This window comes from Anser brachyrhynchus (genome assembly GCF_964034855.1).
Source record: "Anser brachyrhynchus genome assembly, chromosome: 20".
Classification (NCBI taxonomy): domain Eukaryota; kingdom Metazoa; phylum Chordata; class Aves; order Anseriformes; family Anatidae; genus Anser; species Anser brachyrhynchus.
Genome location: NC_137713.1, coordinates 9,415,081 through 9,433,165, shown reverse-complemented (window position 1 = coordinate 9,433,165; position 18,085 = coordinate 9,415,081). Strand labels below are relative to the sequence as shown.

Below are 18,085 nucleotides of genomic sequence, written 5' to 3'. Positions count from 1 at the left end.
AACCAGAGAGCACTTGGCCAAGTGGAGGACAACCGGACAGTTTCCCAATAAAGTTCTGCTCTGCACAGCCGGGAATAGCAGGTTTGGGCTGGGAAGCTCCTGTGTATGCTTTGCTGTTACCATTTCTGAACCACCAGAAGGAGGGTGCCAGGGTGGCCCATGGTTAAACACGGAGCAGTGCAATGGGGAACACACACTGTCCTCTGCCCTTTATCTTTCAAAACACAGGAAAGTCAATAAGAAATCTGTACTCTCACCCTGGCATATTACAAGATACTTTAATTCTTTATTTTTCTTTTTAGTTCAGTCTACTACATGATATCCAATTAAACTCAATGGAGGCTGCAAGGCCTGAGTTCAGTGTAACAAAATATTAAGTATCAATGAGGCCTACGAACATTTAAAAAAAAAATCTGATGTTGTTATTTGTAAGCTTGTCACACACACACACACACAAAGGTAGGTCAGCAGCTGTTGGTTATATAGCCTGTTCTTTTTACTACAGGCAATTGCTGTTGGTCTGTCAATAGAGGTGTCACTTGGCAGAGGCATGGGAACCTGTGCTAGTTCAGGGTCACTGTGCCTGACACCGGCCGTTGAACAGCTTGCAGTACCATATAACACCGATACAAGGATAGCAAACGTTCTTAGTTCTTCCCAGCTTCCTCCACATTGTCTCCAAACCACATCTTAGAGGACTAAGTAGAAGAGTGGGCAGTTAGCCTGGGCCAAGAGCTGCCAGTGTAAGACAGCTTTGCAAATGGCCAAAAAAAAAAATTTTTTTTTTTTAAGTCAGGCTTCTGGAACTGTGCTGGAGCTCTGATGGGTGTGTACAGACAGCCATAACGTCAGGCTAATACCCCTGGGATAGTCCCTGAGCTGAATACACTTCCATCTGTATGTCAGACTTCCTCTCACAAAGAGACCGTGTATCTGAGGTTCTGCTGCAATTTGTCCAAGTGAGAACAAATGTCCATTTTCTGTTTTTAAATTAAACAAATGAAGCACCAGGGAATATGGCTATGCTATTTGTGTCTAGAAGCTGAGATAGTACGGCACAGATTCTGCCCCTTTAAAAATATGGTAATGTGTTAATTGGAGTATATGTTGATGAGAACTGCATGGGAAGTAGCGAACTGCCTTGGAGGAGACTTCGTTGCCTATTTTGAAACTCTGGAAATGCTTCTATTGCATGATGAGGGGTGGAAAAACAAAGACCAAGTGTACATGAGTACTGATAAAGAGGTGCTGTGAATCATCTTTGCAGAGCAATGAGAATGGCAGACCTGCTTTTAAAAATAATATGATTATATCGTTTTGCTTCATGGTTCTGCTTATTGTCCCTGAGTTTACTTGGGGAACAAAGGGAAACACTAATATGACAGATAAATCATTGTCTGCCAAATGGTATAGAGAGCAGTAAAGAAAAGAAGTCATCACTTTTGTCTCCAAAGCCAACAGCACTCTGGCAAATTCAAGGTCACCCATGGGTGCTGGGTAGAAGACGAATGACTCGGTGGTGGTTGAGAGAGGGTGTTTGCTGCAGTGCCCGAGTTCACACCATGCAGTCAGAGTCATCTGTCTTCTGGAGGCCTCCTGAACAACCACAGTGAGGCCAAGGTCGCTGAAAACTGCTTGGATAATAGATGTTTTCTCCATCGTAAAGGGCAGGGAATTGCTGAATAGGACAATTAATGGGCACTACTTGGGAGTGGGAAGGTGAGAGGAAAGGGTCAGGTGAGCTTTTCTCAGCAGAAAGTTTAGTGATTTCTTTTCATAGCAAATGCTGAATGGAAAAGGCACAAAAGGGGGGGGGGGGGGGGGCGGCAAAAACACCTTTCAGAGTAAATTGGCTACGTCAGACTAGGTGCAAACCTCCTGTTGTGTTGTCCGTGTGTGCCCTATTGACATGCTACATTTTCTTAGCTAGCCAGACTTGGAAACCCACTGAAGCTGACACATGCTCTGATTTATATGATACATTCTGAAAACCAAGCCAACACCTTCAGAACAAATACAACTAGCATAGCTCCTACACGTTGGGAAACAAACAGTGAGGGGTAGTTTCTGTGCGTACTTGTAATTATTGCTATCTTTAACTTTTAATTTATTCAATTTTTTTAATGTATCATCTTGAACATCTGCTATAAAGATATTTGGGGTTTCCAAATGAGAACAGAAACCAATGAGATCAAAGGATGAAAATCTCATTAAAAAAGAATGTTCACTTCTGCACTGTCATACAAAGTTTCGTTTCTAAGAATTACTAATACACTCAAATGAAACTGAGAATCCCAAATTTCCTTAACGCTCTGGAAAATATTATGGTTACTGTTTTGCCTAACCCTCATTTCTCAGTCCCAATAGGTTCATGCAATGGAGTCAGTGTGGAAGAGAGACTGCAAAATACATTCCTGCTCTCCTAACATTGATTTAGTGGCCATTTCCCTTAAAAAGTGGAGTTACAAAAACGGGCATACTTTTATGCCAGGGAAAATTCTTTGTGGCTTAGCTGATGCAGAATTAACTGTGCTAGCATAGTTATCCCTCTTTCACTCCTTAATCTAAAATTAAAGTGACTTTTATTTTGCAGAGATAGGTCTGGAGCTGCGCTGGGCAACTGAACTGCACTGAAAGGGGTATTGTGAAATAGTTCCTTTGTAGTAGCTATGGAGCTCTTTCCCCTAGGTATAGAAAGGCCCTCGTACATTCAGTATCCCAACAGCTCTTTAAATAAATCAATGTATTTCTTTCTTGAAATCCTACAAAACTGAATTTGAAAATCCAGCTGGGTTATGTATGTAACAAATACCCTCCATCTTTAAGGAACTTGCATTGAATTAGGAAAAAGACATGTAGAAAAAAAAAACTCAGTGGGGAAAATGCTAAACTGAACTGTAAACAAAATAAAAAGCCAAAGCTGTAGTGAAGAATACAATTGAGAAATATTTTCCTATTAGATACCAGAAACTATTCTTAAAGCTCTACGAACTCCTTTGCCTTGTTTCCTTTCCAGTGCATACAGGCTGATTTCTAACGAAATATGATCCCAGTAAATCCTGGGTTTATGGTGAGTTGCACTGACCCCATGAATCTTGTTTTTAAGGGTATTCTGCTAAGCCTTCTGGAAGATATTTGTTGTCTTTCATTGCTGCCTTCAAAAATAACTTTTCAATTTATAGAGACTGCAGTACATCTGACCACTTTTAAGCATGTGCTTCAGTTCGTGCGCTCAACAGAGCCTTCAAGCACATGCTCAGTCCCTTTGATATCAGGAAGACTTTAAGAAGGGGTTAACAGTAAGCACATGCTTACGGGCTCTGGTAGATGCTCACAGATGACTGTCACAGTTTTGGGCATCATCTCTGTTGTTTGTACCTCTTCTAGGCCAGACCCTTCTGCTGAACCACAGCAGCGGACGGAGAACCCATGCAGCGCCGAGTCCTGAAGCCCTGTGCACGTCTCTGCCTGCCTCCTGTCTGCTCCCTGCACAAGACCCTGCGATTAGACTCCGTGCCTGTGTTGTCGGGTTTGCTGCTTTCAGGGAAGCTTACTGTACACAAAGAGGAGCTATTTGTTTAAATGGGTCTGTAGGGAAAGATGACTGCAATAATTGCAGGCTGTTAAATATGCACGCTTGAAAGTTAATTCATGTACTGCATTCAAAGCCAAATATCCAGGACAGATGACTGTTTTTAAAAATAGCCTGGTTATTACAAAACAAACAAGGGAATATAGATGAAACAGCAAAAGCCCACCTGATTCCAGTACTATAAAAATGTCAGTGATATACAGTAGGGGCCTTCATGCCTATTTAACTATTGCTTTTCTTCCAGAAGGTGTCAGAAACAAGCCTGTGCGCCGTCTTAGGCTTAGGCACTAGTAGTGTGCTGGCACTAGGACAGGGGGAAGGTGGTGGTGGTCCAGATCAGCTCCTTATGCCTGAACTCAGCTTTTTTTTTTTTTTGTTCTTCTGGATGTGAAACTTTTGTGTCTGAGTGTGATTAAACAGAATACAGCCACGTCAATCATGCTCACGTCCAGGACAGTTGTTCCAGTAGTAATTCCTCAAGGCTTGCGATCAGAAAGCGGAGAGCTGTGTGTACAGAACAACATATAGCACAGCAGGAGGAAAGAACAACTATCTTGCAAATGTATACATACGTGTCTATATGCAGGACATAGCTGTGAAACGCTGACCTTTTCATTCCCCCTAGAAAGTACTGGCAGTACTAGCTTCTTCATTTCCTTTTCTGCTGTTTGCTGTATGAGCTGCAGCAGTGTGGCCTGGCTGCTGCTTTGTAGTTTGTGCTCCCAGAGCCAAATATTGGTCCCAGTGAAACCAAGGGAGTTCTGCCCTGCAAGGGAGGGGGAACCTCTGTGAGGAAGATTACAACTTGGCCTTGATAGTATCCAGTAGATGTAGCCAGCAACATAAATCTAATGGCAGAGCTCTGTATTTCCTTCTAAGCGCAGCTCTCTTGAGGGTTAGTTGGTGGGATGTGCATTTGTTTTGATGTTTGCTAGATGATATTATCATGACAGAGGGTTGTTTTAAAACCAGATACTGCATTTACACAGGTCTTATGGACATCACTTATAAAGATAATATACCCTCTGCAACCAGCTGAAATTGGATGCAGAGCCAGGGAAATGACCTGGCTGGCTGTTCAGTGAGCAGAATATTTCCCTGTGAGCACTGGTTGTAGTCAACATTGCTTTCCTGTTGATAGGAGTATGTGTGAGGTATGTGCTTTCTGCAGCAAGAGTGTTTGGTCTTCAGCTTTCCGATTAACTGTGGAGCTTGTCTGTGTCCCCATCGTGTGTCACCCCCCAGACTCCCTCCCCCCCCCCCCGTCTTCTCAACAGTAGAATTCGTTCCCTTTGTTCCAGACCAGTTCCTGACCAGTTCCAGTCTAACAGAGGTGTCAGAAGCAGTCATTTATTTTACTGTGGATGAATAAATTAAATAAATGGTTTGCCATTGTTTCTTTGTGGAAATTATATTGTCTTCAAGGCCTGACCCTAAGAAATAATAAGCTTCTACATTTGATATGAGTAGGCATATGCCACTCTTCATATTGAGTTCTTAACATGTTTTCTAAGACAAAATGTAAGTGGATCATGGAAGCAGGTACATCACTGATGCTTGTGGCCTTCTGGGTCTCATCTGTCCATCTGAGGCCCCATGTGTGCCTTCTTCCTTTGTCTCTTTGATGAGCAGTAACACAGCAGAGTACAGTATGTAATTGCTTGTCTCATCTCAGTTGAAGAGCAGAAGAGAATCTTGGTGAAAGTCTTCAAGAGATGAATGAAGGTTACAGAGAGAAGGTTTGACAGGTTAATGATACTTTTTGGCTTAAAAATATATAGGTGAATGTTTTAAATGTGTGCAACACATTGTCATCTGACTGTACAAACTTCTGTTCAACAAAACTGTGGACGTGACCCTCTGGAACTATATTAATGTTCATCTGTCAAAGTTCTGGAATTTCATAATCATATAGTTGTCACCAAGATCTTTTTCTTTCCCTTCTCTCTATTTTTATATTAATGGCATCTGTATTCTGTGAAGGTTTTGCTATACTTTGCTGCTGCATAATGAAAAACGATGAAAGTCAGCAAGCCCGTACTGAAAGAAAGTTTAAGCCATGTGGAGACTTCTGTCCACCTGCTTGGAGAAGAAAGGTATATGCAGGAGTGAGCAGTGAGTCCTGTATTTGGGTGCAGGTTGCAGCATTTTTTTTCGTGGGTTTGAAAGTTGCAGGTGTGGGGAGGGAAGAAAGTAAACTGCAGCACTGACACTTGGAGGCTGCAGTTAGGAAATGTCTTATCCTCTTGCAAAAAATTTACAGTTTTCCAAGTCCTTGGCATAACCATGGAAAGTCGACAGCATGATGTGTTGTTACACCAGCTCTAGTGTAAACTTTTCATCGTGGAAATGTAATTGACGCTATCATGTTCATGGCGGCTCAGTGTTGTAATGGCAGTGCACTCCAATGAAGAGTGGAAACTCAAGATGGAGAACATGCTCCTAACTCACATCCTGGGGCAGAGAACATACAGCCATGCTCTAAAGAATAAGTTTAATACATTTTATGTATATCATCAATACAGGTTCAGAACAAGATAATGCACAATGGTTAAAGCCACTTGATGTACTCTTCTTGTATTCCTCATTGAAGAGCGTGCAAAAAGATATTAGAGTGACAAGTGAAATACAACATTCTTTGTTCTGTCCTGATTTGTCAAGGGCATGTGGACTGCATTGTTCTGTTGTCGTTTGGAGGGTAGTATTTTCTCTGTGCTTCCTCTGAGGTTACCAGAGTGTGTCATGAAGGAGAAGTACCCAGGTGGCTTTGAGCACATACCTGTCTCTAGCACCCTTCAGCATACTTGCTCAGTAATTCCAGGCTCATAGATAGTAAAAGGATGTTCCTTCTTGAGAGGTTATTGGGAGGAATTAATCAAGAATTTCTTATTGAAATGTCTCTGTTGTAAAACGATAATTCATTAAAATCAAACATGTTTGCAGGAGAGGGCTTGTTCTGAGACTATCCTATCACATCCTGTCTTTTTTAATCATTTTTACAGGAAAGGTTTTGACATTGTTGAAACATCTGCTTTGAACAATTTCTTTTATAAACTCTACTCTTTGAAACATGTAAATGGAAGTCTAAATTGAAAAAGATAAGACAAAATGAATAGTTTCACTGAAAAAAATCAAGCTGAATTTTTCATTCCAAATTAAATGGGGAAAATATTTTTTAAATCACATTCATGTTGGATGGAAGAATGTTTCTCATTCTGTTCTAACAAATAATGAATAATCTAGCTGGAAATAAGTGAACAGAGAGCAAAATGACAGTTAATTTCTGTTCTTTGTAGAGAGAGTGTAACTCCTGGTATCCTTAAGTTAGTGTATGATGTTACAGTTTAACATTCCTGGAGTGTTCTCAGGACCACTGAGTCCCTCCTGGCATTTGCCCTCACTATGTTTCTGTTCATGCATGACCTTTGAAACTGAATTCTGCACACCTCAATCAAAACCCTGTGGGAATTCCAACTTCATAAAGATTGCAGGTTCAGTACTGCGGGCTGCTTGCTGCTACTCCGTAGTAAATCTGTATTTCTTGTCCAATTTCAGATGCAGGTGTTGCACAAAGTGATAGATCAGCATAGCAGGAACCAGCTTCTAGCTTAGCTATGATACTGTGAGAGCAAACAGGGTTAATAAGGAAGACATCTGTAAATTGGCAAAACGTGGTGCAAGAAAACATCACAACTACAGAACCACATCAGTCTTTTCATTATATCTCTCATAATTGTTTCCACACATCTTACTAGTAGGTAGGTAATGTGCCTGAAAATCAGAGCTATTGTAAACTAATATTATCCCAGAAAGGTCTGGTGGAGTTGTACTATTTCATGCTAGCTTCCCAAGAGGGACTTGCACAAAAATGACCATAATACGGAAATGACAATGCTATCCTCGCTGCCTAAATTTGCTCCACCTGCTGCTGGAGCAGATGAAACTGGATGTAATATGAAGAATCTGCTATAAGAAGTTTCCTTGAAACGTCTCTGCAAAAGCAGCTGGAGCTATAGCAACATGCTTCTCATTTAATTGCAAGGATTTGGGGCTGTATTTGCTTTCTGCTTAAATATAATCTACAAGTGAGGGAAGAGAAAATAATTATTTCTGAGGTGTGCTGCTCGGATGCAAACCCCAGCGTTGGTTTATAGCCATTTTGAAAAGCAGCCACAACACAACTGCCTTTCTCCACACAAAAAGATGGGGACTCTGCTGTGCCGGGGAGGCAGCCTGCCTTCTGCCGGCTCAGTGCCTTAGCAGTGCCACTCTCTCCAGACAGTCAGGACAGACTCCCTTTAAAGGAAGGGGGAAGGAAAAAAAAATAATTTTAAAGAGGAAAAACAAACCTTTAATAATTTCTTCAGCAAAGGCAGTTAAAGGTACTTGGAGTCTTGAACAGAAGTTCCTTTTTTTATTTTGTGAGTAGGAAAAAAAAAAAAAAGCTTTGCATTAGTGGTCTAAGCATGATATTTCTCATTTTCAAGCCATTTATGTTCAGAGAACTTGATTCTTTTCCAAGCCCACGTTACTTGCAAGATACCTTTCTAATGACTTTTTGCTTCTGTGTTGGACAACAGCATAATAGTCATATTCTTCTTGCCTATCGGATGAAGCCTCCTGTGATCATGTTTGATATCTTCTTATTTGTCATGGATATTTCTGTGTTTTCAAGAAATTGTTTAGACTGAAAGTTAGAAAGAAACAGACTTAAAAGGCTATAAATATGCCAACGATTCTGAATGCAGAGGAGACAAGTGTGCCAAAATCTGAATTTGAAGTGTGACTGAATAAAACTTTACAGGATTATATTATGGACCTTTCTCTTACCAATAATCAAAAAGCTTATAGCCAAGCTTCAACTTCATACAAAGCTTGTAAGTATCCACAACAGTACTGAAGGTGGGTACTAAGGGGTTGCTAATGAAATCACAGCTTTCTTGTGCATCAGATGCAGATACGTGGGTGCAATATCCTAATAGAAACTATGACATGGGGTGAGTTTGTTTTACTGGTTTGATCCGAGCAGATTTCCACTGACCCACTCTTTGGCAAATAGCCCCTCCCTCTCACCTACTGGCTCTTGAATTTTCATGGCCTTCTCTAGCCTTTCAATTTTTTAGCTCAAAAACCTGATGGCAAACACAGCCTGGGACCAAAGTGTCTCTGCTAACCTTCCTTTGGATAATTTCTTGTGAAGGTTTGATGGCATGGCAACGTGCTTTAACTCAGCCCTCTGTATGTGGCTAATGCATGGGTCGTTGCTCCTTTCTCCCTGGGCAGTTTCCTCTGGAGGGGCTTGTACATCAGTAAACCCTAATGTGCAAGGCACTGTCCCTTGTTGCCACAGCAGAGATTGTGTACAGCAAATGAGGGGCATAAAAATGTCAGTCACATAATACTGATCCACAAGTAAAGCTTATTTTGGACCACAGAAGGACCTAAGATTAGGTAATGCCATGTTTTTTGAAACAACCATGGTTCAGATTTTAATCCTAACTGCAGACTCATGTCAAGGTAGCTGTGGGCTCACAGCTTGTTTGTGGACTCATTACTTGATTACTTGGAACCTCAATTAATTTAAGCTCAGCTGTGTTCCAGCAGGCAATGTCTGCAAGACCTTGTCTTGATCCTGTTCTCATGGCCTGTGGCTTATTTTATAGCTAGGCATATGAACATATCCAGAAAGTAATTCTTTCATTTGTTTTTTCCCCAAGTTTGATAGCAAGTTGATAGCGCTGCCTTGGGAAACAGAATCAGGAGGAGGCACAGTTCTCTTTGGACTCTAAACATCTACAGTGAAATGTGCAACACCTGCCTACGGCAGAGATGCCACAGAGCAGCACACCCAGCTCCTCAACCTTCAGCGCAGTCAGCAGCAGCCCCCTTGCAGCCATCAGCATGGACAAGGGCATACCCAGGGTGAGCTAACTGGGAATTTGCCAAGCAGCTGAGCTGTTCTAAAAAACCTTGGGGCCTGAGGTATTTGGGAAGGGAGTCAGAGAATGTGATTGCTCACAATAGCACAGAATGGGATTTAAGGACCAAAAAGGTCTTTCTTGTGCATTCTAACTGGGCATAAAAAAAAAAAAATATTTCCTGCAGTTATATTCTTACAAACAAAATCTTACTGTAGCCACATCACTTAAAGGGAGGATCTGGCATTTTGGGGCAGATTTTTAATGCTTCTGAACACCAACAGAAAATGCACTTCCTCTGGTCAGGGGGCCTAACTTGCATCTGGTTCCACTGACGTAGCAAAATGGTGCTGGCAGCAAGTATAGAAGTGTGCATGTAAGGAGAGTCAGCCTCAGGCTGAAGGATAGAGAGAGAGGCAGGATTTCTTTCATTTTGGATCTTAGGCTTAATCTTTCTAAATGTAGTGCTATCACACAGAGTTGCAAGGTTTTGTTCCTGTTTGTTTAGTTTTCTTGAGCCAAAATAATCACCAAATCCCTAGTGTGAATACAATGATATCATTTATGTCAAAACTAGAGAGTGGGAACCAAGTGCTGTTTCATGAAAAGTTAATGTGTTTTTTGTTTGTTTTTTTTTGTCATTCTTTCTTTCTTTCTTCTTTTTTGAAACAGAAAACCAAAGTGCCTGAACCCGTTATCTTGAAAAAGGATTCTGAGACAGGAATCAGCACCCTTCCCATATGGTGGAAGCCCAGTGGGAAAGGTCAGGTTCAAACACATTTTTTAAATCTTGCCTTCCACATTAGAGGTTGCCCTTTCTGGTTTGTATTTATGTCTGTCTGCTGGTCTGTCTGACTGCAGTATACGGCAGTGCAGAAGAACCCCAGAAGGAATGCTGTATCTGTCTGGTTTTGCCAAGCAATTGTACTGTGAGCACAAGAACTGCTTCCCAACCAGTATTTCATTGAAGCTGATGTTTTTCCACAGAAAGCTTTGGTTTCAACAAATCAGCACTTTCCAATGGAGAAGTGTTTTGCCAAAGAAATTCCCCAAATATTTAGTTGTGGTTGTGGTAGCTCCTCAGTAGGGGGAGTTCTGGTATGCTTAGTTATAGGTTCAGGTCCAAGAATTTGCAGGACGTTGCAAAGTGCTTCCATGAGTGTGGTTGGTGTATGTGAAACGAATAAAAAACCCTAGGATTTCTGTTCTTCCATAGGCTTCATTATCTCCTACTTTTGTTTTTGCACACTCCTGCATTAAGCAGATACTGTGTACTAGTGTACTCCGTTCTCATTTCCCCTTGGGACAAGTTACTCCAATGCAGACACCTTTCTGCTACTCACCCTGTGGGAACAGAAGCAGTGAAATAATATTCTGGTGGATGTGTTGCCTTACCTTCAACTCATCGATTTGTTTTGCAAACACATGGACCCATTTAAAGTGTTATCTCTGTCTCAGAAGTTTATCCCATTTCTAGCTCTGCCCAAGGAGCAGATCACGTAAGCACTGCCTATTCCGCAGAAAGGGTAAGCAGAGCAGGAATCAACTGGGAGTTAATGTGGAAAGGGGGGAAGGAAGGCCACAGGTAATGTCAAGAACTAAATGGTCTTCAGGTAATAAGCAGCTTAGGAAGCAGGTATCTGGAGTCTCTCTTCTCTGTGTAACTGCTTTTTTTTCTCTGCTTTCTGCAGAGAAAAACAGAGAGATGAAGAGAGAAATCAGAGATGAACAGCAATGCAAAATAAGCCACTACAAACCATCAGCTTGGAGTTCAGAAAATGGCTTTCGCTGCCCATCCACCTGACTGCCAATATCTCGTTCACTCCTCTCACCGAGACCTGTCCTCCCTTGCGTTTGTGCATGTAGTAAGAGGCGGTGGTTTTCTGTGCACGGTGTTTGTTACAGCTCCACTTCTCCCCACCCATCCCCCTCTGCTTTCTCTACCCTCCCTCCTTGTTAGACATGATTACATGTTGTTTGGCCTCATTCCATTTAGGTTACTTTGCTGTATCATCCTGAATTTGTGCATAGCATAACAGCTCCAGAGATCTCCTAGTTTGAACCAAATGATAGAGTAGGCAGAGTTCATTAAGATAAATAACAGCATAGCATGAAACATAGCCCTGAAGTAATCAAAACTGAAATTTGAAAAAGTGATTCTGAGTGTAAAGAAGTCTGTTGCATGCTGTCTGTGACAGGCAGAAATGGGGTCTTGCAAGCAGCCAGTTTTATATGCTCTATTTAAACCTGTCAGCTCACCAGACAAAGACATGGGTGCTTACAACAAGGGGAGAGAAAGCAGTTGGGAGGGGGATATCTGTGACCGTATTGTAGCACCCAGCACATAAATTCCTCCCTTGATCCCTGAAGCTGGGACATTTTTCATGTTGTTGTTGTTTTTTACTGGGGTCAGTGGCAGAGGAAAGCTGTGATTTAAGCCTCAGCGTGGGGAATGTTTTATATAAGGCAAACTTTCTATGCTGTTAGATGCTGCTGACAGCCTCCTTCTACTTGCTCCCTTGTGTGTGGATCTGTCCCATTTCTTTAGTCTGCTTGTTTTCAGTGTTTGTGGTGTTCCATTTTAAACTATTTCTATGACTTTTTCTCTGCTGTCTTAAAAACCCTTTGTTCCTTGCTTCAGCTTTTTTTCCTCAGAGCACTCATTATTACTACTAAACTTTTGCTCTTAAGGTAAAGGTTCAAGGTCCAAAGAGTAGTTTGAAGAATGTGATTTTTTTTACCAGTTAGATACTAGACAGGGTGCAGCAGAGGAGGCTACAAAAGTGTCTTATTCTTGCATTCTGCTATCAGCGTTTGTTACTGTCAGAAACAGGATTCAAGGCAAGATGGTCCAGTTCTGCAGCTCTTTATGTTCATCACTGAATTTATTTTGGCAACTCCTCCCCTGTAGCATCTATGAATCTACAAATATGGTGTATAAACCAAGTTGAAAGTATTCCCTGGTCATCTTGAAGGAACACACAATCCAAAGATGCAAAAACTCATGTCTGTTTCTCTGCAGAGGTACCCTGTGCATAGATGAGGCGTTTCTGTGGTTTTTGCACTTGCACACTGGAACCTGAAGCAATTATACCTGACTCCCAAGTGTTGTAGAAGCAGGCCTTGTGTAGGTAAAGAGGTGTGCATTTCCTAATTGTGAAGTGATTTTCATGTCTTCTTACTCCATCCTTCATTTTGCTTTTAGTCTGTCTCTAGTCTTAAAATCCATGAAGTGCACGAGAGTAGTTGTTGTGCATGCTGCTGTATCCTGTTTGCAGGGGTTAGCAATGGGTTAAAGTCTTGCCTGGCATGAGAGGCAAGAGGAGGAGAGTGTTTTCAAGTATTTGCTGGAATGCACTGTCTGGAATCGAGGGTTGAGATATTTGAAAGAAGACTCCACGTTACAGACTATGGGAACAACTGGTTTTATCCTCCAAATCACTCCAGGAGGCATCACTTGTATCAAAGTAATCGTGTAAAAAAGACCCTGCTGCAGAAGACAAACAGGATTGAAAGGAGGAAAGGACATGATAACGTGCCAGGGGACATGGAAGCTGCTCGAGAGACCAAGCTCGTGCCTGGAGAGGCCTGGACATGCCTCTTACTGACAAGTGACCAACAGGCCCCGCTTTGTCACAGCAGGGCCTTGTGTCTGGCTGGGATTCAGCCGGCTTGCACAGCTTCCCTCAAAGGGGGCAGGCTGTTCCCCTGTCTGCTTTTCTTTGCTACTTTTCTGACACAGGAGCTCCCTGGCCGTCCTGCAGCCAGACAAAAGCTTTGACTAGCACAGCAAATGTGTAGGAATTAGTCCCCTAGGGCAAGCTGCAACTTCTAAAGCCAGCTTCAACAGCAGTAAATGCGTTGCCACAGCCAGAAATTCCCTAGCAAGTAAAGAGCATGGCAGTCACAGGCCCACAAAGTTAACGAAGCCACAGGACTCATCCAGAGGTTATACCAACTGAGGTTCGGTTATACCAAGAGATTTAAGAGGTCTGCAGGTGTAAAGGGCAAGTCCTAAACAAAACTCTGTGAGCCTGACTTAGCTATACCAGTTGTAAAAGAAGTGTGGTGTGACCAGAAGTAAATTGCCTTCTGTGCACATTTCTCTATAAATATACGGGCAAATAAGGAGTTCTCACCATCTAGATGTGGAATATAATTTCTTGAGAAGGTGAGAGGTGACAGGCAGGGAATTTTTCTATGTGGTATTTCATCCAGAATTAAATCTTGTGGACGCCTGAATCCTGTGTTTCAGTAGAGCATACAGGATTTCCTCCTGTGCAATGGGATCTTTCCAGAGTGTAGAAAACTGTTCTGGAAAACTTTAGTAGTTTATATTTTGATTTGGTCTTTGGGAGGAGTCCCATGATTGCTCTGGAGCCTGCCACTCCCTGAGCATCTCCCATGGGTGTTGCAGTCAGGAGGAGGCATTCATTCTTCACTTGGGGGTATAACTAAGGGTGTTCAGCAAGATGCTGATCAATGCTTTCCCATGGAAAAAAAAAAGTCCTGTCCCCACCATAGGCACCTTCTTGCAGAAAATGAACTGTTCACTGCCTCCTGTGGTGTCAGGAGTTGGCTGCTTGTTGCACCAGGTTTCTGTGGAGCAGAGACAGTGTCTGACTCAGTGTAAAACAGTGAGGTGAAGGGGGAGCTCTGGATAAATATCGCACAAGCTCCAAATCCTTAATTTGTGGATCATTAACTTCAAACTGTAACCCTTGGGAGACAAGATCATCTGCTTCATGGGCTGGGAAGGTGGTTTTGCAAATAAGGGTGTTTGTTCAACATTGCTGATCCCTGCTGATCCGTTATGAAAGCCACATTAGTTATTGTACCCACACGTTATGTGCAGTCATGTGATGCTCGAGGCCTGAAATACATTTAGCAAGTCAGAAGAGATAAGGCAGGCTACAATCTGGCTTTCTTCCCTTAGGTTTGCAGAATGTGTTTGCAGATGTGTTGCTCTTTAGGAGGCTGGCAGGAGGAGGGGGGAATATTTTCTTTAATCGCCTGTCTCAATACCAGAAGCAAAAGAAGATGAGGTCATCTTTAACACCTCCCAGTAGCTGTGATGTCCCTCCCACAGCCTGAGCCGTGCTTGTCTCAGTTCTGCATCAGTGATGATTTTCAGCCATCATGAAGTGGACATGACTTTGGCCATTTCACCTGGCTTCATGTGGAGCCAGTGAGCTGAGCTGGGTCTGTCTCAGTGCTGATGGTTGCAGCCAACGGGTCAAAGTAGCTCACCTAATCGGTAACCAGTGTGTGATCAGCATCGTGGCTAGGAAACTTTCCGATTCTATGTCGGGTAATGTTTTGGTTCAGCAACACATGCACAACTTTTCCTCTTTTTGTTAATAATCATGTTCCCTCCCAGACATTATGTTTCCAGTAGAGTTGTAGGTGCAACTCATTAATACATGTGTGTGTTACTGCAAACGAGAGATTCGTAGGAGTGGCTGTGTCCATTGAACATTCAAGGATGTGGACAGGCTTTGTCAGCCAGTAGTTAGGAGAACAAGGGATTGGAATGAAACACCAAATACCTGTACTAGGCTCCTCACAGGCCAAGGTTGAGCAAATTCTGCTTGCCTTAGATGGTCACAGCATTAGCCTGTTGCTTTCTGGAGTGCTAAGTTTTCGCTGGTACAGCAGTTGGAGGTTGGTATGTCCAACTATATGCAACCCGTACTTGCTGCTTCAGAAGCTATGTAATGCTGATTACAAGTGCCAAAGCTTGTTTTTGCTAGCCCAGGACTGGGAGTCCTGTTGTTTCCTGTTCTGCAGGGACAGTGGCTGTTAAGTGTCACCAAAGCATAGGACATAGCTGGGAACCAGGGAGTAAGGTATTTATCTCCCCTCCCTGAGCAAGGTATGTGGTTGTAACACTCCTGGACATCTGGGCTCCTCACAGGGGCTGGTGCAATGGTAGCGGCTCATCGGCACCTCTGCTGCCCTGGGAGCATGAAATGCCTGACCTGCTCAGCCCACTTTGTACTTCAACAGTAAATTAAAGGTCTTCATTAGCTTATTTGATAGTTGAATAAAATGCTTTGAAACACTGGCACATTAACTGCAATCAAGTTTTGAAAGGTCTCTGGTTGCTAGAAGGAAATTAGCTTGATAAATCGCTCTTTTCAATTAAACAAATGGGTAATTTTTCACAAGCAAGCCCAGAAGCTATCATTTGGGAAGTTTTTTTTTATTATTATTATTTTTTTTACCTTTGCTTTTTTATTTTTTACATGATTTTTCTTAAAGAACTGATTGAGAGAGACTAATTGTCACTGGAAGTGTAAGACAACAGCCTGTAAAGCCATCCTGTCTGTCTGCCTCCAACAACCTCACAGGGGTCCCATGGCCAGGCAGTGTCCTGTGAATTGTTCGTCCAAAATGGCAGTAGCTGATGGCACAGCTTTGTTTTTTGCCTGTCTTTCTGTGCCTCTGCTCACCGGTTTGTGTAAAGAGGTGTTACCCTCCCTGGGTCAGAAAGGCCTGTTTAACTTCAGCTAAGGGTTCCTGGATAATTATAGTTACTAAGTAACTTTCATCCCCAAATAAACTGGTTAAGAAATGTGATGGCTTCCCTTTTGGTCAAAACCTGAGACTGACCTGAAGATACCTCCAGTCCTCAAAGCTTTGAACACAGTCTGCATTCAGAAAGTGCTCCCCAAGACTGGAACAGATTGTGTCCCTTGTGTACTGAGCCTGAAGGGGACCCCAGAAATGCACACTGACCCCAGTTTCGCACCAGAGCCACAGACGTGCTAAGAACTTCATATGCTCTGTCTACTGCGGAAAAGCAAATGCTAGTATAAACAACTGCGACACTGGATTCATCTTGCCTTGGGCATATTTATCCAGGGTATTGCCATTACGTCATTCACATTGGGACTGGTATTATCTGCTGTTTCACATCTTAGAAGCCGGTACGAGCCCTAGTCAGAGGTCAAGATGCTGTTGAACTTCAGATGTTTCTGAAAGAAAAGCATAATTCTGCTAACAGCAGAGTAATGTTAGGTTTGCAGCAGTGCCATGTCAGACAAATCGTGTGAGAGAATTTCAACTATATTTCTTTTTTCTTTTTGAAAATGAGGTTTTATTGCCAAGAATTTAGGTACTGCATGTTAAAAATCTATCTGTAAAAGGCAACCATAGCCTCATCTTTGAGAACTGAATAGAGTAATTTGGGGCTTTTTTATGGTATCAGAAGAGACCACAAATGATATAAGAACTTCCTTCCACCAGCTAACTAAAATAATACTGAAATATCCTGCTGTAGTTTGGAGTAACTGCATAAAACATGATGACTCACGTGATTAGAAATTCTCCTTTATTTTTCCTCTGTGCACAGCGCTGCTCTTGGTGAACTGTTCATCACAGTGCGTAATTACATTCCTTTCACCTAAACTGTTTCTACGTTTCCCATTTCTTTTTCCTGCAACGCTGATTGTTCTCGAGTGTCTCGGTTTGAGTGGAAGCGATCTGTATGCAGAGACTCGGGTGTTGGGCTGCAGTGTGGTTTATGAGAAATTTAGCATTGGGACAAAAGACTCAGGAGAGCTAGAGTCTCCCAGAGGACTGTTGTTGACCCATACCTGGCTGCTGAGGCAAAGGTTCAAGGCACAATACAGACTATCTTCTTGAACTTAGGGTTATCATAAAACACTGCATTCCTTCAGAGGACCTCACTACTAGACAAATGGTGCCTGGGGGCGAACAGGAGATGGCTCTTGCCCTGCTCGCGGTAAGAAGGTCCACGTGAACATGAGCAGAAGCTGAAATATCTGAAAACTGCCCATCTGTTCAAGTACGGTCTGCACTTCTACAGGGAAACCCAGCCGCTTCTGGCCTTGGGGCTTCAAAGCCCAGAGTTTGCTAAGCGTTATCGGTGGTCCGCGACCTAGGGCACTCAGAAATCTCTTCTACTTGTGATGGCTTGTAAGGGCTCTGCTCCCCCTCCAGGCAGGAGGTGAGTCATGGTGCCTGGTCCTCATACTGAGATTTGTTTGGCTGCTATCTCATCTTCCTGTTTTCTTGTCCGTTCTCCCCATTTCTTTGTTCTGTCTGCCCAGCATGTGCTGTGGTAACTGACATTGGAAGCTGTGTGGGCAGGGAATGGGTTTTGTTTTTAATTAAAAAAAAAAAAAGTGTGGTTACATCATCTTGCACAACAGGTCCCTGCTCTGTGGCTGGGCCAAGAGAGTCCTTTCGAGCTGCAAAAAATATGAAAAACTTGGAATTGCAATAATTAAATGATATTACAGCATGTTGTATGTAATAACAACGCATTCCAGCCTGCTCCCTGCACGGAAACTCCCAGGTACACCTGGCAACGAGGGAGAGAGAGATCTGAATACTAATGGCAACTGGAGGAGGGGGCACCTAATAGTATTTTGGCTAATTGCCAGGTTGCCTGCTCTTGAAAAATGTGCCTGTGCTGAGCTAGGCATATTTTTTTTTTTCATGTGGAGAAAATTGGGTTGTGTGTTGGTAGGGTTCGATATTTTCCTAATGCTTCCTACAGTCAGCTGTGCGAAGGTTCACGTAGCCACGAGGGCTGCACTCACTG

At 42.6% G+C, this 18,085-nt stretch overlaps 1 long non-coding RNA gene across 18 annotated transcripts in view; it reads left to right on the top strand.

Annotated features, from left to right (window-relative positions):
- Positions 1-18,085, top strand: part of LOC308180672 — a 37,774-nt gene that overhangs the window by 17,617 nt on the left and 2,072 nt on the right. For 8 of the 18 annotated variants that reach the window (XR_013941096.1, XR_013941097.1, XR_013941098.1 and 5 more), the window contains 4 exons: positions 3,388-5,688; positions 7,148-8,469; positions 9,310-9,514; positions 10,183-10,273. This is a non-coding gene — a long non-coding RNA (uncharacterized lncRNA). Of the gene's footprint in view, positions 82-3,387; positions 6,566-7,147; positions 8,470-9,309; positions 9,515-10,182; positions 10,274-11,201; positions 16,935-18,085 lie in introns of those variants that run through there. The other 10 variants (XR_013941100.1, XR_013941107.1, XR_013941108.1 and 7 more) reach the window with 6 other exon arrangements.